Raw genomic sequence first — 22,928 nt, 5'->3', positions numbered from 1 at the left:
AATCTTTCCTTTTTTTGACTATGTGTTAACTCAGGCAGGAAATACAGTGTGTAGCCCATCTGTTACAATGCCTCCTACACATGCCCTTCCCACCATATTTTCTTGTTAAATAGTCAGAAAAGTCATAGAGGTGGGTCCCACAATGTTACACTTGTGACAGAGCCTGCTGCCAGCAATCTTTATCCCTGACAGATTGGGGCGCCATTTTTAAAGGGCAACCCAACTGGAAAAAATAAAACTGAAAATAAATACCACCACAGACATGGAACCACTCTCCCCTCACAGATACGGCATCTTGATCGCCATTCCCCTCCCCCCCCCCCCCCCCCACAGACATTGGAATCCCCTCTCCACAGACACATGACCCCTCCCTTAGTGTCCCCAAACACCAAAGGAAACCCCTTGGCATTGGAGGGCCGCAAGGGAGCAGGGCCAGGACATTGTCCGGGTATTACCATACCCCCACCCCAAGAGATATACTTACCTGTGCCTCCAGTCGGTTCTCTTCACTAGGCCCTATTTGTTCAGACCTTTGTAAACCCCACTAATGTAACATTACAACAGTGGTGGAGAAATTACTTACTTTGGGGGGATAATACAGTGAGGAGGCCTGCTAATGACACTTAAATGTTTGTTAATGGAGTCCCTGCCCTTCCATGGCAAGAACCTCATTATGTCGTGAGGTGAGGGAAGTAGGGACTATCTCAGTGAGAAATTCCACCAGCATAGAAACCATTTTGGGACTCCTGTTGGATTTCCCCCCCTCCCTTTTTCCCCGGCTGTTTCACGTTCATACGACTCTTGTTTGGAAGGTGATGCCTCACTCAGGGATACAGTGCCAGAAGAGGTTTAATGACATCATTTGGGCTGGAAAAGTGATTGGATTGGCACATTCAAGCACAAAGTCCCCAAGTCTGACTTCCCCAGATGTTCCCTAAACATCAGCCTCAGAACAACAAATCTTGCACATGTCCCATATCCCCATCTGACCAACCATCAGTGCCACTCACTACCATCTTATTAGAAAGTTGCAATTCAGGCAATGCACAGTGGTTAACACTGTTGTCTCAAAGCGTTAGAGGTCCAGGTTCGATTTCAGCGTCTGTGTGGATTTCACATGTTCTTCCCCTGTCTGTGTGGGTTTCCTCTGGGTGCTCCAGTTTACTCCCACAGTCCAAAGATGTGCAGCTCAGGTGGATTGGCCATGCTTAATTGCCCTTTAGTGTCCAAAGATATGTAGGTTAAGTGGGTTAGCCATGGTACAATGTGCAAGGTTATGAGGATAGAGTGGGTGGGTAGGGGAGGAGGGTGGGACTGGGGAAGTTGCTGTTTCAGAGTGTCGGTGCAGACTCAATGGGCTGAATGGCCTCCTCCAGCACTATAGGGATTCTATGTGACTCCATCCTCAGAGTGACCTTTGACAAATGTTGTCTGTCCATCCACTCAAAACATTCCATATTCACATCTATCAGCCTCTTCTTCCTCTCCTTTCGGATTAACGTTCAACCATATAAATTAGAGTTAGGAAAGTTGGAGAGAACACCAGGGAGGAACAAAGAACCAGAGATAACCATCCATTCATCAGCACATGTGGGAGGACTGGGGATAAGATGGATCTTGGTATGTCTGGCTATTGAAGATGGAGAGAGGGAGATTCTCCCAGCCACACAATGTAAGCATTAAATATGAAATGGCCAGGTGGTGTACAGCACTCACTCAGTGTAGGTTTGATGGTACAAGTCACAGAATTGTGATGATTCACACCATGGTGACCCTGAAAGGCTTTCACCTTGTCAATTTGAATTCAGGCCTTCTAACTCCCACAAGTAATACAGACATCTCTCAGGAGGTGGTGACTGAGGAGGAATTAACCTTCTAAGAGGAGGTCTCTCATTCTTGAGGATGCACACTCTCCATCAGTATAGATCTTTGTGAGACTTCCAAACCAGTTACCCTAAGCTGTGTGTTATCAGTCACTCTATTAACCAGAATTGTTTGCTAACCAGAGTTACTGCTGTTTCGTATTACAATTCATCAATTTACCAACCAGAAGCAATTACAAAATTATCCAGAAACCATCCTCACTATTGTATTATATTATACTTTGTTTTTTTAAGATACAGTTGAAGAGTGGAAGTAAAAGCAATATTGTTCTTTATTTTCTGTTTACTTGTGTCTTGGTTATTGCTGCAAGTATTGCGCTGTATTCCATTGGTGAACAAAACTCTTTGTTAACCAGCATTTTTGAATAACCGGCAGCACATACTCTTCACACAGGCCAGATAATGAAGATTGATTGTTACATGATAAAACACACATCATAATAGGTTAGCAGAACAGTGATGTGGACACAGGGACAGCAGTGGAGAGTGCTGCTGAAGGGTGCTGGGCACAGATGCTGAGGGTCTTCAACAAAAGATTACTCTGGAGTAGAAACACAAAAATGCGTGATATTCTGGCAGACTTTCTGGAGGCACATCTGCATACAATTGGAGAGATATTTGAGGAATCCAACTCCAGCATTAGGTCTCAGGCTTTTCTGCTGATGTCTGCACCAATGGAAAGAGTTCCCACCTGCATGGAGCATCAGATGCAGCAGATAAATGAATGTAGGCTGGCCTTCCCCACTGACCTGAAACTTCAGCCTGCCATTATTAAACAATATTGAAGAAAGCTTCTCTTTGGCAGATCATAGGACAGCAACGTGTTCTCCACCTGTTGGCGAGACAGGGAGTGCAGTGGGCCATGAGACAGAAGAAAGAGAATTAGGATCACTGCATAAAGTGCTTCCAGTTCTCACCCTTTGCCCCAAACTGCTCAGTCAGAACCCAGAATGCTGACCTCTGCCTGATGGCCGAGTCATCTCTTGTACAGCTACAGATGGGCAGCTTTTGGCAAGACTCAAAAATGGAAGCTTGCTTCAGTGAAGAGCATCTGAGCATTCAGAACAGGTTTTGAGCAGCCTATCACTACCTCTGTTGAAATTGTAAGGGTTGCACCATGTAACTGGTAGAAAAAGGAAAGGAAATTGTTTGCAGTTGCGAACATGTTTAAAATTGTGTTACATTGATGAAATTCTGTTTAATGCTTATGAATCATGAACTTTATTTCAAAGCTCTATTGTATTACCCCCCACCACCCCTGCTGTGTGCCCCCCCCCACCCCACAGTTTTGCCTGCTGTCTGCTAAGTGACTCTGCCTAATGAAATTCTCATCCTGATTGTCTTTTGTTGGGAGATGTATTTCAGAATTCAGTACAGTTGGTATTTGCTGCACTGGTACCTGCAAGGCTGTATTCACCCAGGCCTGAGAAGATAGGATTAGGATTAGGTTTTCGGGGAAGTAGGGGTAGCTATATCTGGATAGCTTCTGAAAAAACATTCCAATCCCCTGCAGGCTTTCCAAAGAAAGGACTGTGTATTAACTTCAAAGATTGTCTCCAACAGTTCAGTTTTAAACACAACAATTAATTACTACTATAGACAATTAATTACACAGTGCTTTAAACAACTTTTCCATGCTCAGCTGTAGTGTTCAACTGCTAGGACAAGTCTCAACATGTCCCAGGGAATCCCCAACTCTATCCCTGATTGGGATAGTGGGTCACATGATTTCTCCCCCAGAGAATATCTCTTAAAGGCTGTAGCCACCTTGGACTGGAAACTGAGTCAGCTGCCTTCTCCATAGGGGCATGTGGCCAATGCAATGAAGGTCCTTTTTAAGGCACTTTGCACAAGCTCTGGTATTGTTAGTGCAGTCACACCCACTATATATGTACATTATCAGCTCAATCAAGACATCCTCTCAGCAGTTGGCAGGGTGGCTCCAATGTTCCAATGATAGGATGACATTTATTGAAAGACTGCAGCCACCTTTGTGAAAAGACTTCCAGAAGTGTTTCCCCTCTAACATGGTGACCCTACCAGCTTCAGGCCTCTCCACTTCAATGCATATTGAGACATCCTCAGCTAGCTGCTGAGCCCACCCGTCTCACTGGAGTTACAGTAAGAAGTCTCACAGCACCAGGTTAAAATCCGACAGGATTATTTGGCAGCACTAGCTTTCGGAGCCTCAAGCTCCTTCTTCAGGTGAGTGAGGGGTTGCATTCACAAACAGGGCATATAAAGACCCAAACTCAATTTACAAGATAATTGTTGGAATACGCGTCTTTACAGGTAATCAAGTCTTAAAGGTACAGACAATGTGAGTGGAGAGAGGATTAAGCTCAGGTTAAAGAGATGTGTATTGTCTCCATACAGGACAGTTAGTGAGATTTTGCAAGCCCAGGCAAGTTGTGGGGGTTGCAGATCGTGTGACATGAACTCAAGATCCCGGTTGAGGCCCGGAATCAGGTTCACAATACCCACTAGAAAATACAGTCCGAAATGTCCCCAATGTCGCCATAAAGGAAGGAGGGAAGGACATAAAGGAAGCACAGCAGTAACACCTGTCAGTTACCACACGCCTTGACAAGATTGTTTTTTAGGACCTGCACAAAGGCATAATGATCTTCTATCATTGTTTTTTTCAGGTGAGTGCCCATTGAAGTCTGAATGCCAAGTGAGAACTCCATAGGTCTGTAGTTTCTGGGAGAATGGAGTACATGCTTCAGGTGGCAAGTTGCAGGGGGTTTGGGGAGAGGATGCTACAGTTGAAAATGGTGAGTGGCTGGCCCCTTATCCTCCTCTTTAACATCATCATCCTCATTGTTAAATAGTATGTGTGAGGAAAAAAAACAGCTTCCCAGGATCCCATCCTCATCATTTTCCTGTAAATGTGCCCTCATCTTAGTGGTGAATCTGCAGGAATGATGGCAGAAGCTATAATTGGTGAGCATTATCCCCTCCGGGTTGAGGAGCCAGGATTTATGTGTACAATGCTACAGATGGCTGCCTGGGCAACGGCATACGATCTCGGTTACTAACCTGGCAAGCAGCAGCAGTCCTTGCCATCTGTCAAAGCAATAGTTGTGTCAGTACCCAGTCTGATCCTTAAACTTGATAAGGAGTTTCAAGATGCATAAACTCCCACCAGCGGGCTGCTGTTGGTGGATATCGTGCACCAGTTTGTTCTGGAAGAAAAACGAATGAATGAGGCTATAATATGCAATTGAGTGGCAAGTGTCAAATGGCATTGGAGAAGTGAAATAAGAAATATAGTTAATATGATGTTTTTGAGGTTGTTCTACACAGGCATTTTGATCTCCAAGAAATGAAAGTGACCAGCTTTTCAGGATACTGTTGCATTTCCGGATACTTTTGACAGCAAGCTGTCAGCGGAGCTACTCGAGGAACTAGCCATACAGAAATGAAATTGAAGTTGAAAAGATTAGCAAGAACAGCTTTAGTTACTTTGCTCAGCACGAACCCATGCAGGGCAGTCCTTTCTGTAGAAGACCTACAGTGCAGGAAGAGGCCAACTGGCCCATCGAGGCTAGACCCACTCTCCAAAAGAGTGTCCCATCCAGGCCCATCCCATAATCCTGTACAATTAGCATGTCCAACCCACATAACCTGCACATCTTTGTGCTGCGGGAGGATATCAGAGCAACTGGGAGAGAATACATGGGGAGAATATGCAAACTCCACGCCATCGCTGAAGGCTGGAATTGAACTCGGGTCTCTGGCGCTGTGAGGTATCATTGTTAACCATTGTGCCACCATGCCACCTTTCCTTCGGCAATCATGAGTCAATCTCTGGCTCTATTGTGGTCCAGCAATTACTCATAGAACCTGTCAGTTTTTCTTATGGAATCCCTACAGTGCAGAAGGTGACCACTTTGGCCCAACGAATCTGCACCAAATCTCCAATGGGAATATCTTACCCAGACCCTATCCTCACATTCACACATATTTCTCTCTTACCTGCACATTTTGGGGCACTAAGGGGCAAATTAGCATGGCCGATCCACCTAACCTGCACATCCTGCTGTGGGAGGAAACTGGAGCATCCGGAGTAAACCCATACAGACATGTGGAGAACATGCAAACTCCACACAGTCACCCAAGGTCAGGATCAAACCTGAGTCCCTGACACTGTGAAGCATCAGTAACACAGTGGTTAGCACTGCTGCTTCATAGCTCCAGGGACCTGAGTTTGATTCCCGGCCCGGGTCACTGGCTGTGTGGAGTTTGCACATTCTCCTCGTGTCTGCATGGGTTTCCTCCGCGTACTCCGGTTTCCTCCCACAGTCCAAAGATGTGCGGGTTAGGTTGATTGGCTATGCTAAAAAATTGCCCCTTAGTGTCCTGAGATGCATAGGTTAAAGGGATTAGTGGGTAAAATATGTAGTGATATGGGGGTAGGGCCTGGGTGGGATTGCATTCGGTGCAGACTCAATGGGCCGAAGGGCCTCTTTCTACACTGTAGGGTACTATGAATCAGTACTAGCCACTGTGCCATCATGCCGCCCCATTTGTGGAACTCCTCAACTTCCTTTGCCTTTCTTAATTTCTTTTGTACTTAGGCTCCTAATGTTCAAATATAGAATCCCTTATTCAGTGTTCCTTGGAGTGCCTTATCTTTTCATTATTTTGTTGCAGTCCAGAACTATAACCCTGCACCTCAGTTTCTCAAGAGAAGAAAAATATTATTTTAGATAGTCTTTAGTTCTTCCAGTTAGAGTGATAGCATATTATATAATTGAATGCATTTTGCAGCATGATTGTTAATTTTCTCAGCCACTAATTTAATGTTTGAACTTTGGGAAACAATAGTTAAAATTCCTGAGCAGTATTTGATATTTATGGTATCCTTCGAACAGGTAATTAAAATTCCACGAGGATTCACTGAATCATAGAATTGGAGAGGAGATTTCAGCAATAATTTTCCATTCTATCATTCAGCTGAAAATTGTGTCAAGAACAATTAGTTCATTGGAACTTATTGTATTTAAGAGACAATGGGCAGATTATTGTGCTTGGCATTAGGGCACTAACCACAGAGGAAAATTGTTTTGTTTTTATCCAATCTTGGTGTATGGATGTGGGTCAGCCTGTGTATATTATTCAGCCCCAGTTGACCTTGAGAAAGTGGTGGTTGGTCACTTTCTTGAACTACTGTGGTGTGGGTACACTCACAGGGCTTTTAGGGGTGATATTCCAGGATTTTGATCCTACGTCAATGAAGGAAATGTGATATAGTTACAAGTCACAAGCAGCTTGCAGGTTTTCCAATTCATCTGCTGCCCCTGTTCTTCTGTCAGAGATCATGGGTTTGGAAGATGCTGTCAAAGGAGCCTTAGCAAATTGTTGCAGCGTATCTTGTAGATGGTACATAATGCCCCAATCGTGTAAAGGAGGGAGTGACTGATCAGGGTGGTGGATGAGATGCTAATCAAGCAAGCCATTTTGATCTGGATGTGTCGAGCTTCTTGAGTGTTGTTGGAGCATTGACCACAAACTTCACTGGAACAATCATAAATATTGTAGCTAAAGAGCAGTTTGAAGGCTGGAAGTTCTGCAGTGAATAACTAATCTCCTAGACAGCACTGCTACCTTCCTTCCTGTTTTTTTTGCATGCATTTGTGTCTGAAAGATCCTTAATGGAAAAATCTGAATATTAATTCTAATGGTTGAAACAGATATTGCTGTATCATTGGTCTTTTGAAATATTCCTCACATCAAGAATAGATAATTATAAACCAAAAGAAAAGATAAGTTTCAATTTTTTAAATCAAATTTACTGTCAAAGAGATGTTAGAATCCTCAGGGTTTTAAGAAGAGTTTTACAATTGAAAATTGGAAAACTTGTGTCATTCGGTTTGATTTATTATTGTCATATGTATTGGGATACAGTGAAAAGTATTGTTTCTTACATGCTATACAAAGCATATTGCACATAGCGAAGGAGTGAGGCTGCAGAATGTAGTGTTACAGTGATAGTTGGGTGTGGAGAAAGATCAACTTAATATAAAGATAGATCCATTGAAAAGCCTGATGGCAGCAGGGAAGAAGCTGTTCTTGAGTCTGTTGGCACATGTCCTCAGGCATTTGTATCTTTTTCCAGACAGAAGAAGATGGAAGGGAGAATGTCCGGGTTGTGTGGGATCCTTGATTATGCTGGCTACTTTTCCGAGGCAGTGGGAAGTTTAGACAGGGTCAATGGGTGGGAGGCTGCTTTGTGTGATGGACTGGCTTCATTCACGACCCTTAGTAGTTTCTTGCAATCTTGGGCAGAACAGGAGCCATATCAAGCTGTGATACAGCCAAAAAGAATGCTTTCTATGGTGCATCTGTAAAACTCTTGGTGAGAGTTGTAGTGGACATCCCTGATTCCCAGTCTAAAATTATAACCTAAATCACACATATTATGCAAAATTCATAATAAAATCACATTATAGCACATTCTTTACAGGGCGGTTACCTTAATGAAAACACACCATAGCAGTTAACTGATTGTGGATTGGGGGCAATTCTCTCAAGCTGCTGTGCTGATTTTTTAGTGCAGCCGGCTGGGAGATTTAGGCGGCTGCCAAATTAGCGCAATCTGTGCTGGGCATCTGGTTCGTTGGGAGGGGGGGTGGAATTGTGGGGAAGGGCAGGAGATCAAGGCTGCGATGGGGGAGAGGATCAAGGCTCAGCCTGGGCATGCTGGGGGATGGCCAGCAATTGGACTATGGGGGGTGCAGACGGCCAGTGTTGCAGGGTCACGGGGCTGGCCAATGGTCGCACTGGCCAGCAACTGGGAGGTGGGCAGACAACGGCTGCTGCACACGCACTGATCTCAACGTTGACAGTGGCCCGCTCAGCACTCTGCTGCCTGCCTCTCTGGCGGTAATGGGCCAGGCCCCTCTAACTTTTAATAGGATTTACGGTGAGGCACTCAGTAGTGCACAGGTTCTTCTCTGAACATCTACTGAACAAAACGGCGTGAGTTACTCCAGTTTTCACACAAGTTCGACACTCAGAATATTTTTGGACAATTGCTCCTGGCTTGTTTCATCAAATAGGTTCAGGAATTTGATCAACTACCTTTTCAGAGCAATTAAATAATTCCACAATTGTTCAACAGAATCACATCAGAAAATGATGGCCAACCTTATTTCTAAACAATTGGCAAATGGTACAACATAGAAATGAAACAAAGCACCAATTTCCAAAGAATTGACTTTGCATTACCTAGCTGTCACCTTTAATTTAGTAGATATCTTTTTAAACTAAAAGTCTGAGATAGACTGCAAGGCTTTTAAATAGGATTGATTAGAAACAAAATTGCAGATTACAGGGCTTTGACACATTCATGTAAGGGTACCATATGTAACAGAATAGTGTTTCATGAAATAACTGACTGATAGTTTCAGAATTTATTGCATGGCCTATGGAACATAATTTTACATAATGAAATTGGAATGCATTTTAAAATCATTACTCATTGATTGGAGAGGGTTTTTCTCTTTTTAATCAGATACTTAAAAACAACTGGAATCTTTTTCTCTGTACTTTTTGCAAAGTCTCAGGCTAATGTCAAGTTGAAGTTAGTAGAGGAATGATGAGTATAGGCAGTGATTTTAAAAGAACACACACACCTAATTATTTGGGCTCCTTTACAGATTTTTCATATCATATTCAAATATTTTTTATATTTATTTGACAAAGGCATTAGCTCAGAGTTAAAAACGTAAAACATTGAAGTATAAAAAGCAGTACTTGGCCTCTGCTTTACTCATCAAAACAGCAGAAAGACATTGCCTATTGTTTGTCTCTTCCACTTTGTTCAGCGTCAAATTCATCATTTTATTTCCAAAAAAGAAAATTTAGTTCCTCTAAAGATATCCGAGTTTCATTACAGGTACCACTTGTGATACATGGATGCTTCAAAACATTGAAGCTGATGGTTCTTATTTCCTAACAGCAGGAAAAATATCATGCTGTCAGATTACCCCAGTGGTAACGTTTGGAAATATACACTTATTTTCACAGCAGTTTCCATTTTTTTTCATTAATTTTGATCGCCATTAAGTGGATCCTGATGGCAAAATTGCAATCCTGTAACCACATAAGCAAACACAGTGTGCATGTCAAATGTGAATGCAAAGGAGTTTAATTTTAAAGTGCCCCAGGAACTGAATAAATTGTAGGCTGTTTGATTCAAGTATGCAGATCTTCAAAGTGCACACTTATTTTAAGTTTTCCATTCCCTCTGCATGTTTCATAGGCAGCTGGGTACATCCATTACTTTGCAGCACAGGTCTCACACTGTTTCCTGTAGTCAGTTACTAAGCTGTACAATGAGGTCCTATGAGAGATAACACACCAGTTTGCGAAGTGATCGGATTGTATTGTTCAAGGAGTGGAAGTTAGCCAGTCAATCTCATCTTTTCTGTTTCTCTCACTCAAATTGATATGAGACCATTCTCATTTATCGTGGGGCAACAATTACATTTCAGCATAAAAACATGATGGGTGGAAATCCCCCCCCCCAAAAAAATTCCAAGTGCCGAATTTGTGTGAAAACTGAAGTAACTGCCAGTCTGACCCGGCAGCACAGGAAATTGTGGGAGAAGGCGTTGGACCTGTGTCCTGACATCATCGTGCACTTGTGCAATATTTCAGTTAGTGGGCATGTACAAGAGTTGGAAGCATATTGGCACGCCATCAATCAAGCAGGCAGTTTCGCCCATTAAGGGGCCAATTCAATGCAACTTTACGTGACCTGTCTATATTTACGTTTGGCAGGTGGGCTGATTGGCCAGGTGGCCTTACTGTTTTAGCAAAAACCTGAATCCAGGATGAGGTAAACTAGCAGGGCTGAAATAAAATTAACAAATGTGTCTGGGAATTAAGATCTGGTATGATTGTGTTGCCCAGACACTCATGGGCATAGTTTTCTTAGCATCAATTTTACATTTCAAGGGTCATCAGCTCCCTGAGACATCTCTGCAGTAGCTAGCACCCTGAAACAGCACTTTAGAAGCTCCCTTTTCCTGGCATTGCCCTCTTCCTGACCTCCCTGACATCACTCAGTCTTTCTCAGAGTGCATTTTACATGGAATACCATTAACTAACCAACCAGCATAAAACTGAACCCCAGATCCAACAGTGGCCAGGAACACATTTTGCAACTGCTTTTGAGCCCACAAAGTGTGTGGATGATTAATTCAGGCCAATGTTCTTGCAAGGTTAAAATTACCCTTTTGTTTTTAAAGACACACTTTTCAAATGAAATTCAAACGTTTCAATATGGAACGACTTGGCATCTGTACAACTGTACCAGATAGAATTTGTAATGTGCACAAAGATACCAGGAGCTGAATTCATTACAGGAAAGCATTATTATAATGAATAGTCTTTTATCACTCAGTAAGGCGTCAAGAAATGAGAAACGCAGCATTAGTCTTTTTTATTAAACTTTCCCACCTCAACAGCCAAGACTTATGGCAAATGTTCCTCCATTTAGTTAAGTATCTGAGGCTGTGTGGTTCCTTTAGGAATGCTACTGTTCTGCAGGAGACAAAAGAAGCATTTTCTGCCAAATTACCTTTCATGTGGCTGCCAAACATAATTCTAATACTTTGGGATTTATTTGTTTTATGAGTTGATTTTTTGGAAATATATAATTCTAACATTGCTATTGCTCCAATAAAGATGTACTAATGGAAACCCTGACCTCTTGGCTCTCTAACTGCTGATCTTCCTCCCCATCCCCCATAACTACAATCTCGGGAATACCGGATCTCCTTCCCCTCACCAACCATCCCCCAACAGCCACCCCTCCCCCCGCCCCAATCTGCATGCTCCATGAACTTACCCCAATCACTTTCCCACCTCAATAACCAAGACTTGTGGCAAATGTTCCTCCATTTAGTTAAGTACCTGAGGCTGTGTGGTTCCTTTAGGAATGCTGCTGTTCTGCAGGAGACAAAAAAAAACATTTTCTGCCAAATTACCTTTTGTCTGGCTGCCAAACATAATTCTAATACTTTGGGGGCAATTTTCCCACAGTGTTTCCAGGCACGATGTGGTTAGTTAGATTGGGTGTAAAGTGTTTAGTGCGGCTGGCACCAGTTTTCGCAACCAGCGCCATTTTACGAGCACCAGATTTCTGGTGTGGTCAGCCTCTCACCGGAAATAGGCAGGGGGTAGGTTAATGTATGGAAATGTATTATAATGCTGTTTTACATCTGCTTAGCGAGCCCTGCACTCAATAATGCGGGCCTGACCGCCCCCCCCCCACCCCCCCCTTTACGATTTTGCCAGGAAAGGTTTGCGCTGGTGAGGAATAGGCATGCTCCCCATGAACAGGGAGCAGTCGACTCGCCCTCACCGGTGGAACCAGAAGTCATTGAGACCCCTCCCAAGGAGGCCGAGGGCAAGGGGGGAGGTGCTGCTTGGGCAATGCCAGACTGGCAGTTCCACCTGGGTACCTGGGCAATGAATCTTTGAAGGATTTCAAGTCTGAGGACTTTTGGCATGACCAACCTCTCATTGTTAGATTAATAAATTGACTAAAGTAATGAGATGCCTAAATTGTTTGAGTTATTGTTTCAGGATGAAATCATTTGGAACATATTCTGGCCAACCGCTTCTGCAGTATTCTTTAATTCTAGCACATCCTTCATCTGCGTTCTGCATTTGCCATATTTTGATGAGCTTTTGTGATATATTTCTCGGGAATTTTATAGTCAATGAGCTGTATAACTCTACATCCTCAACAAGATTTATGTCCTCCTTTTCAATCTTTCTAACAGAAATTCATGGCAATGCACCTGCTGTTATTTGTTGTTCACCTTGGGCATGTTTGTCCAGTACTAGGAAAATCCTTTGTCAGGTTTGCTCAATGCTTTCCCAGAGATCTGTTCGACTGAACAGTGAACACTCTTGATTCTGGAGCACATACCAAGTTTGGGTGATTCCCCTCCGATTGTACTGGACTTTAGCAGTCTGTTGACTTTCAGCTCAATGCCCCTTGGACTGTGGAGTATCATGATTGTTGGCCGGAGTATGTCTGGCTTTAACCAGGTTCTGTGTCTGAATGAATTGAAACACCTACTTGAGTGTCCAATTGTGAGATTTTTTTTAGGTCTGCCGACTATAATATCTGTACTTGAATAGTTCCCATTTGATCCTGACATTTCTCATAAGAGTTTCACTTGAGTTTCTTTCTCTTCTTCAGTAATCACTGATTTTATCTGTTCCTCCTTTAATTTTGTCAAGAGCAGCTTGCTGTGGCAAACTGATATGAAATGGCCTCTTCCCTTGAAGGACTGAACTCCACATTATTGGCAGTGCATTCTTCACACTGACACAGTCTTTTTCTTAAGCATTGAATAATGGTGACTCTTGGTTTTTCCTCTATTTGGTATTTCTATGTGCTATGGACTGCACTGTATTAGCTGCCTTTCTCTGCAAGATTATTTCTTCACCATGAATAAAAATATTGTTTTGCTTTCTGTCTTCTTGTTATCTCCACAGCATTTGATAGAACTAAATCTTCCCTCAACTGCAGAAAATCTTCTAAGACTACTGCAACAATACAATCCCAAATTTGCTTTTCAGGGCTTCGTGTTTACAATTTTCAGCAAATAATAAAAAAACCGATGCTCTTTCTCTCAGTTGTTGGGTGGACCTTTGAATTTTGCGCTCTCTATAATGTTCTTTTATTTCAAAGGCTAAAGTTAGTATTAAAGGATTGATAATTACTTCATACATCACCATGTATTTTTTATGCTGTTTCTGACCACTATGTCATCTGCACCACTGCCTATGCCATAGAACAAGGTAATGACTTGATCCTTGTTAGTCTCCTTTACCAGTCCTGCTGCTGTTTTAGGAACATAGGAATTAGGAGTGAGAGTAGGCCCTTCAAGCCCCCTCCACCATTCTATATGATCATAGCTGCTCTCCATCTCATCCTAACTCTACTTTCCTGCCTTTTTCCCATAGCCCTTTATCCCACTTTTGATCAAATATTTATCTATCTCTTTCTTGAATCCACTACACTCTGGGGTAGTGAATTCCATAGATTAACAACCCTCTGTGAGAAGTAGCTTCTCCTTATCTCTGTCTTGAACCTCCTCCCTCTTACTCTACAACTATGACCTCTTGCCCTAAGTTGTTCTCGAAGGGGGTGACATTTGGTTAACATTTACTTTATTAATCCTGTTGAGTATTTTATATACCTCAATCACATTCCCCCCTCATTCTTCTGTACTCCAACTCGTACAAGCCCAAGTTACTCAACCACTCTTCATATGACAGCCCCTTCAAATCAATCTGGTGAACTTCTTCTAAACCACCTCCAACCCACCACATCCTTCCTCAAAGAAGGTGACCAAAACTGAACACAATACTCCAAGTGTGGTTTCACCAATGCCTTATACAATAAAGCTGGTAAACCTGCAATGCCAGATCTGCCACTTTCAGTTTGACCTGGGCATTTCACATGTTAGAAGCACTCTGATAAAGGTTGGATTTTTCCACATATTTTCACTGCTGGCTTCCCTGGAGTTTGGTTAAAGATCTTTCTGTACTGAGCTGGTCCTGCAATCGTTTCTCTTGCTGCTTCTTCCAGTTGCTGGACTCATTGTCCAGCATCACTGTCTGTTATCATCATTGTGGTCTTAGATGTGGCAGTCATGAATCTGGAATTAAGGCTGGAGGTTAGACTGTTGGCAACTTTTATATTTTATTGATCATTAGGCTAACTATATGCAATACCCTCAGCACAAGACTCTATTTTGAACTATCTCTGTGCTCTGCTGTTGTAGAATCTTCTTTCACTGATGATGCGGACTATTTAACACTAACCCTTTATACTCTAGTTGTAATAATTGTGATTTCACAGATAGGCATTACCTGGCAGTCCAAGTCTGAAGCTCAGAATAAGTCTCCTGCTGTCCTCCAACTTGTTCTAATGTGAAAACATTCCATTTGGGTGAAATGTTTTCCATCTGTTTCAGTAAGTATCTTCCGTGTGATTTAAGATTTATCCTGTGACATTTATATTGCAGTGCTTAGTGGATTCATGTGAAATTCATCTTTTAATTATTTTAACTTGGTCACTTTGAAACTATATAATTTAGTGGACATGGAGTACATGGACATGTCTGTAACTAGTGGTGTGCCGCAGGGCTCAGTACTGGGACTTTTGCTATTTGTAATACACATAAATGATTTGGAAGGGGGAGTAAGTGGTGTGATCAGCAAGTTTGCAGATGACACGAAGATGGCTGGACTTGCTGATAGTGCGGAGCAGTGTCAGGCAATACAGCAGGATATAGATAGGCTGGTATATTGGGCAAAGAAATGGCAGATGGAATTTAATCCAGATAAATGCGAGGTGATGCATTTTGGAAGAAATAATGTTGGGGGGAGTTATACGATAAATGGTAGGCCTATTAAGAGTATGAAAATTCAGAGGGACCTGGGGGTGCAAGTACACAAGTCCTTGAAGGTGGCAGTACAGGTGGAGAAGGTGGCGAAGAAGGCTTATGGTATGCTTGCCTTTATAGGAAGGGGTATAGAGTATAAAAGCTGGCGTCTAATGTTGCAGTTGTATAGAACGTTGGTTCAACCGCATTTGGAGTACTGCGTCCAGTTCTGGTCGCCTTACTACTGGAAGGACATGGAGACCCTGGAAAGGGTGCAGAGGAGGTTTACGAGGATGCTGCCTGGTATGGAAGGACTGAGCTATGAGGAGAGATTGGGCAAATTGGTGCTGTTCTCCTTAGGAAGACGGAGAATGAGGGGAGATCTAATGGAGGTGTATAAGATTATGAAGGGTATAGATAAAGTGAACAGTGGTAAGCTTTTTCCTAGGTTGGATACAAAAATCATGAGGGGCCACAGGCTTAGGGTGAGGGGGGCAAGGTATAATTCAGATGTTAGAGGGAGGTTTTTCACGCAGAGGGTTGTGGGGGCCTGGAATGCACTGCCTAGTAGGGTGGTGGAGGCAGGCACGCTGGAGTTGTTTAAGGTTTACTTAGATAGGCACATAATCAGACTAGAGATGGAGGGATACAGGAGACTGTTCTAAATAAAGATCAAGAGCCTTGGGACGTTCCTGGGAATCAATTGATTCCTATGGACCTTCCAACATATTTTATGGCTCACTTGTCTTACTTCTGAGCTTCCGGGGATCCTGTGAATGTCTGTATAAGTTGTGCACATTTATTGATATCTTTTCTTTTAATCTACAGGTGATTCAGTCCGCCTTGTTGTCCAACAAGGGGCATACACGCAGTGGGTCGTGCGAGGGCTGCTCTTGGATGTTGCTTCGAGAGTTGCCTAGTGCTTCACGTCGTTAGTGTACGCTTAAACTGGACCAGCTGACGGGCAACGTGACAGCTCAGTGACTATCACTATTTGCTGTGCAGATACATGGATTTGGGCCAGTGTCTGTGGGAGTTTGCACATTCTCCCCGTGCTTGTGTGGGTTTTCTCTGGGTGCTCCGGTTTCCTCCCACACCCAAAAAACGTGCTCTTAGGGTGATTGGTGTAACAAATTATTCCTAAATTAGTCTTCCCTCAATCTGGTTATGGTTCCTTTATTGTGGAGTCCAATAGGTGTAGATAAAGGTCATAGGTAGAAGAGGGCACTCACAATGTTAAAATGGCAGTGCAGGCTCGTTGGGCCGAAGGGCCTGTTTCCCATGATGTGTTGTCCTTTCTTCTTTGAGTATAGGGCAGAATTTTACATTGGTGGAAATTTACACTGGTGGGATTTTACAATCCCACTAAAGTCAATGGATTCTACCATGCCACTGAAATTTCCACCCATAATGTAAATATGCCAGTTTTTAAGCCATGTGTAACCTTCATCACGTTGACAACAAGACATTGCAACTATCGCATAGTATTTCAGACTAGTATTTAATAAGCAAATCCCTGCCGTGCATCTTCTTGGTCCTTATAGAAAATTACATGTCAAATTCTGAGCTTAAGTGCATCATTTAAGTGTGTCACGTGTGAGACTGTGTGTTTTACATCAGTGTGACCCACAGACACAATTCAGAAGATAGCATAAACAACAAAAGTGAAGGTCAAATTCTTGACAAATGAGGCACTAGGGTTGATTTTTATTTTGGGTACATATCAGGTGAGCAGAATGATTGGCATTTCAGGGTGGGAACTTGTCAGCTTAAAGTTTATTTATTAGTGTCAAAAGTAAGCTTACATTAACACTGCAATGAAGTCACTGTGAAAATCCCCCAATTGCCACACTTCAGCGCCTGTTCGGGTACACTGAGGGAGAACTTAGCATGATCATCAACCTAACCCACACATCTTTGATCTGTGGGAGGAAACCGGAACACCTGGAAGAAACTCACGCAGACACGAGGAGAATGTGCAAACTCCACACAGACAGTCACCCTAGCCGGGAATCAAACCTGACGCTGTAAGGCAGCAGGGCTAACTACTCTGCCACCATGTTGCCCTGTGAACTCTTCTTTGACAAGACAGAAGTAACATTTTATCAGAAAACTTGTCTCACTCAGTGCCACTCCTAATGTATCCCTGCTCTTCAGTCACTGTAAAGAGTGAGGATACATTGGGAGAGGCATTGAGTGAGAAGAGTTTTATGGGTTAGGAAGAGAATCCAGCAAAAATCTTGGAGTAAGTTGTGCCTCCATATTTCTGAAGTATTATACAGCTTGGCGCCTATAAGAATCACTGGTTACCTCATCACACATTCAATTCCAATTGACATGTTGACCACCAGATTTCTGACATCTATAGATTTGTATGTTTAAGTAGCACAGTGGTTAGCGCTGCTGCTTCACAGCTCCAGGGACCTGGGTTCAATTCCCGGCTTGGGTCACTGTCTGTGTGGAGTTTGCACATTCTTCTCATGTCTGCATGGGTTTCCTCTGGGTGCCCTGGTTTCCTCCCACAGTCTAAACATGTGCAGGTTAGGTTGATTGGCTATGCTAAAAATTGCCCCTTAGAGTCCTGAGATGCATAGGTTAGAGGGATAAACGGGTTAATATGTAGGGATAGGGAGGTAGGGCCTGGGTGGGATTGTGGTCAGTGCAGACTCGATGGGCCGAATGACCTCCTTCTGCACTGTAGGGATTCAATGATTCTATGAATGTTTCTAGAGGGTGCATTTCTTAGCTGTTTATCAGCCCACTCCAAATATGTGGCAGAGTGCAGGTTGGTGGGAACAGTTAGTAACATTAGACTGCAAACTTGCCCAGCTACTGCGCTGACTCAGTTAAAATCATGGATGGAAGTAGGCCCACTGTCTTCATGTAAGTAGTTGGGTTTGGACAAAGATCTGGGAAATTGGATTAGCCTGGCTAGCTCCTTTTCAGCTGGCATAGAATGATGGATTGAATGATCTCCTTCTGTGCCATCAAGTTTTAAGATATGTGTAACTTTCATCATATTAACATCAAGGCGCTTTGCTGGTCATGGGTATTCAATCAGAATTACAAAAGCTAATCCTATTTAATCAATTTATTTCCTCCCTTGATCCAAAGAGCTTTGACTTTAAATATAATCTCTCAATGAGGTGTTTTATGCAATTTCTTTCTGAAAAGTCAACATATATCATATCGGGTACATTATGATAATTTCCTAATTCTGTTTTATCCTCATAGAATTCCAAGAACGTTGTAAACTATGATCTGCCTTTCACAAATACACTCAGGTTTTGAATAATCACCATTATTCCTATTCAATGTGTATGAATTGCTTCAATAATGAAAAATAATATTTACTCTACCACAATAATTGCCATTACATGCTTCTGATATCCCCTTTCTTTAAACAGAAGACCAGACTTCTGGAAATATCTAGCTTTTATAATATGATGAACAGCTAAAGATTCCAACCCACACACAACTTTCCCGATTTTTACCTAAATGTCCTTGAGCGTTTGTAGGTGGATTCCATTTGGTACAGAGTTACCTTATGAATAAAAGTTTAAATTTATTTATTAGTCACAAATAAGGCTGACATGAACACTGCAATGAAATTCCCCTAGTTGCCACATTCCAGTGCCTGTTCGGGTCAATGCACCTAACCAGCACATCTTTCAGACTGTGGGAGGAAACTGGAGCACCCGGAGGAAACTCATGCAGGCACAGAGTGAACATGCAAACTCCACACATGCAGCGACCCAAGCAGGGAATTGAACCCAGGTCACGAGTGCTATGAGGCACCAGTGCTAACCATTGTGCCACCGTGCTACCCAAAACAGACACTGCCGCCATGCTGTCATGGAACTTGACAGCTCCCTGTCAGGGAATTGAACCCCAGTCGCCCACGTGACAGGCAGAGACACTAACCTCTGCACTAACAAGGAAGTAAGAAGTCTCGCAACACCAGGTTAAAGTCCAACAGGTTTATTTGGTAGCAAAAGCCAGTAGCTTTTGGAGGGTTGCTCCTTTGTCAGGTAAGTGGGAGTTCTGTTCACAAACAGGGCATATAAAGACACAAACTCAGTTTACAAAATAACGGTTGGAATGTGAGTCTTTGCAGGTAATCGAGTCTTAAAGGTGCAGATACCTAAATGCTAGTGGCTTTTGCTACCAAATAAACCTGTTGGACTTCAACCTGGTGTTGTGAGACTTCCTATTGTGTTTATCCCCATCCAACGCCGGCATCTCCATATCATGACTAACAAGGAAGTTGCAGTGGAATGTTCAATAGTACAGTTTTAAATGGTCATTTGATTTGCAATCTCCATTTTTCCTGTGAAATCCGTACGTATCTCCTATTTCTTCAAATACTAGCAAGGATTCAATTCAGATCAGAAGGTATCTGGATATGCAACTCAAGTGCCATAACCTGCCAGCTACAGATCAAGTGTTGAAAAGTGAGATTAGGCAGGACTCTTATTTTTCAGAGTAGCTCTTTCTGTGCCTTCTATTGATTCTGAATGATAGAAAATGACTGTAAAGAATCCAATTAAATTTTCTGCCATATTCCATACCTCCTGTTATATTGCTCTAGATCAATAGGTCTCTGAAATTCTTCTCTAATGCACTGCTTACTAAATATATCCAAATACCGCATTGCTTGTGGTCTGTCCCTCTAATGGAGTTATTCTTTCAAATGTAGATGATCAAAATTGACATTTCTACTGTATTCTTTCTAGACAATAAAGCACAAAATTATTATTTGACCATTGACTTAATTAGTCGCATCAAACCATCTTTGAAATTATCTACAATGGGGTTAAGTATGTAGCTTAGGCGACTGAAGAGAAAGCATCCATAAATAACTAAGAGACAGAGAGAACTGAGTACCATTCACAGAACCATTAGCACTGGAAGGTACTTCTCCTTTGCAGTTGATTAGTCATCCCTCTCACTGATATTAGAAGTGACCTTTAAATTAAAAGTAGCTGTTTTTTTTCCCAAAAGCCAAATATTCTATGAAATCAAAACATGGAATAGATGCAAAAATCAATTGATATTATTTGGTCAGATTGCATTTAGCAAAATTATAAGGAAAAATAAGACATGCATTTACACAGCGTCATTCATGACCCTGTCAGGTGGACTGATCCAACAGCAACTCCACTTAAATTTAGCCCCACAAATCAAAGGCATTTCACTGTAACTATAATTAGGATTGATTCTGAGAATAAATTCCATAACTTTGCAGATGGTACAAAACTGATAGAGATGGCCAATGCCAAAGTTACACAGGCTAACTAACAGAATGTGAACATGATCGGGAATCCAGAAACCCAAATGGACGAATCACATAAACACGTGGCTAGGTAAGAGGCTAGGAGTATTGCGGTGAGTAACTCACCTCCTGACTCCCCAAACATGATCCAGTATCTACAAGGCACAAGTCAGGAGTGTAATGGATGGGTGCAGCTCCAACAACACTCATCCAGGACAAAACAGCCCACTGACTGGCACCACATCTACAAACATCCACTCCCTCCACCACTGATGCTCAGTAGCAACAATGTGTACAATGTGTACTATCTACAGGATGCACTGCAGCAATTCACCAGAGGTCCTTAGATAGCACCTTCCAAACCCATGACTAATTCCATCTAGAAGGACAAGGGCAGCAGATACATGGGAACACCACCACCTGCAAGTTTCCTTCCAAGCCACTCACCTTCCTGACTTGGAAATATGTCGCCGCTCCTTTGCAGTCAGTGGGTCAACATCCTGGAATTCTCACCCCAGTGGCATTGTGTGCCAATCCACAGCACATGGACTGCAGCTGTTTAAGAAGGCAGCTCACCACCACCTTCTCAATGGCAACAAGGAATGGGCAATAGGTGCTGGCCAGCCAGCAACGCCCATGTCCCTGAATGAATAAAAATAAATTGGACAGGTAAGGGCCAGATGAAATTCATTGTGGAGAAATGCAAACTGTTTTAATAGGTACAAAATATCCATGAAAGGACCATTAAACTGAAAGAAAATAATATGAATACAAAATGAAAGGTACCTGTGAGACCTGATTGAGAATAATTTGACGTTTTCACAACAGGGCTCAGTAGCAGTGAATAAAGCAAATCAGACATTGGAGAGCATTTAAAGGCCTTTATCAAGCCAAAATAGTACCGTAACCTTGCAATTTTACAGACCATTTGTTCAAAAGAACTTAAAATACTGAGCACAGTTCCTCTCACCACAGTACATTAGGAATTATGAAGCCGATGGAAGGATACATAAGGGACCAACCAGAATGATTGAAGAGATTGGTGGAGCAGTTTTGTAAATGGAGAATGTTTTCACTGGTAGAACGAAAGTTGAGAGATGATACCATTACTGTTTTTAGAATTGTAAACAGACTTGATAATGCAGACGTTGAAAAGGCATTTTATCTTGCCTCGAACAGTAGAACTAGCCTTCTTAAAGGAGGGGAACATTCAAAGCAAATTTTCCAGACTCGCCGTGCCTGGCACAGATCACATCAATCCCAGAAGATAGCATGCGGCCTTAAAAATCAGTTCCGCGCCTGGTGCCAAATGGTTTGCCATTGCCCCAGTCCTTTTCCACTGACACAAACCAAAACCTGCCCTTTCTGAGGCTGATTAACATGAGATTGATTTGATTTCAATCGCATTCGCGAGTTCAGCACATGATTGTCTCCCTTCCTGGAATGTTTCCACCTCTCTAGTGGGACGTCACACAGTTGCGAATCAGTAATGGTCCCTTAAAGTGTGGTTCAGGTGCCACAGTTGTGACAGTGAGTGAAGAGGTGATTACCCCTCAGCACCAACCTCCAGGGTGCGAGAGAATTGATTAGCTGTCGTCATGGCGTGAGGTGGGGTACCTTCAAGGGTGCAGTGGCTTGAGGGGGTGTTCAGGCACGGCCAGGAGTCCTCAGGTCAGGGGTCACTACTGGGTTGGTGCTTGAGGAGAGCATTCTCCCTGTCTGCTGAAAGACCTATGGTCTTTCATATGATGTTGAGTTCAAATCCCACTACTGTCACACTGGTCACCCTGCCATCTGTCTGTTTGAAAGGCTCTGTGTTATTTTTGCTGACATTCCAAGCCAGGCCCCACTAACAGTCACAAGCACCAGGTCTGGCCATTGTAGCCTCAATCTAAGTAGCTTGGCAGGTATTGGTACAGCTCCTTACACTGCATGGACTCTGCACTGCTTCCCACAATAGATACCTGAGCATTAAAGTCAGGAGGGTGCTTCTCCACCGTCTGTCTGAACTGCAGACCATGTCTGGAAGCTAGTTTTCACCATATGTCCAGGTGGATGCACAAAGATTTATATTGCAAGGTTTCCTCAATACTATCATGGGCAGTTGCATCTGCAGCAGGCAGGTTGGTGTGGATGAGGTCAAATATGTTTTTTCCCTCTTGTTGGTTCCCTCACCACCTGTCACAGTCCCAGTCTAGCAGCTTTGCCCTTAAGGACACAATCAGCTCAGTCTGTGATGGTACGACTGAGCAACCTCATTGCTGTGGGTCTGGAGTCATACGTAGGCACTATATACAGACCAGAACAGGTAAGGACAGCAGGTTTCCTTCCCTGAACCAGTTC

The sequence above is a fragment of the Carcharhinus amblyrhynchos genome, chromosome 16, assembly GCF_965287045.1.
Source record: "Carcharhinus amblyrhynchos chromosome 16, sCarAmb.v2.hapA, whole genome shotgun sequence".
NCBI classification, from domain to species: domain Eukaryota; kingdom Metazoa; phylum Chordata; class Chondrichthyes; order Carcharhiniformes; family Carcharhinidae; genus Carcharhinus; species Carcharhinus amblyrhynchos.
Note: the sequence above shows the minus strand (reverse complement) of the source record.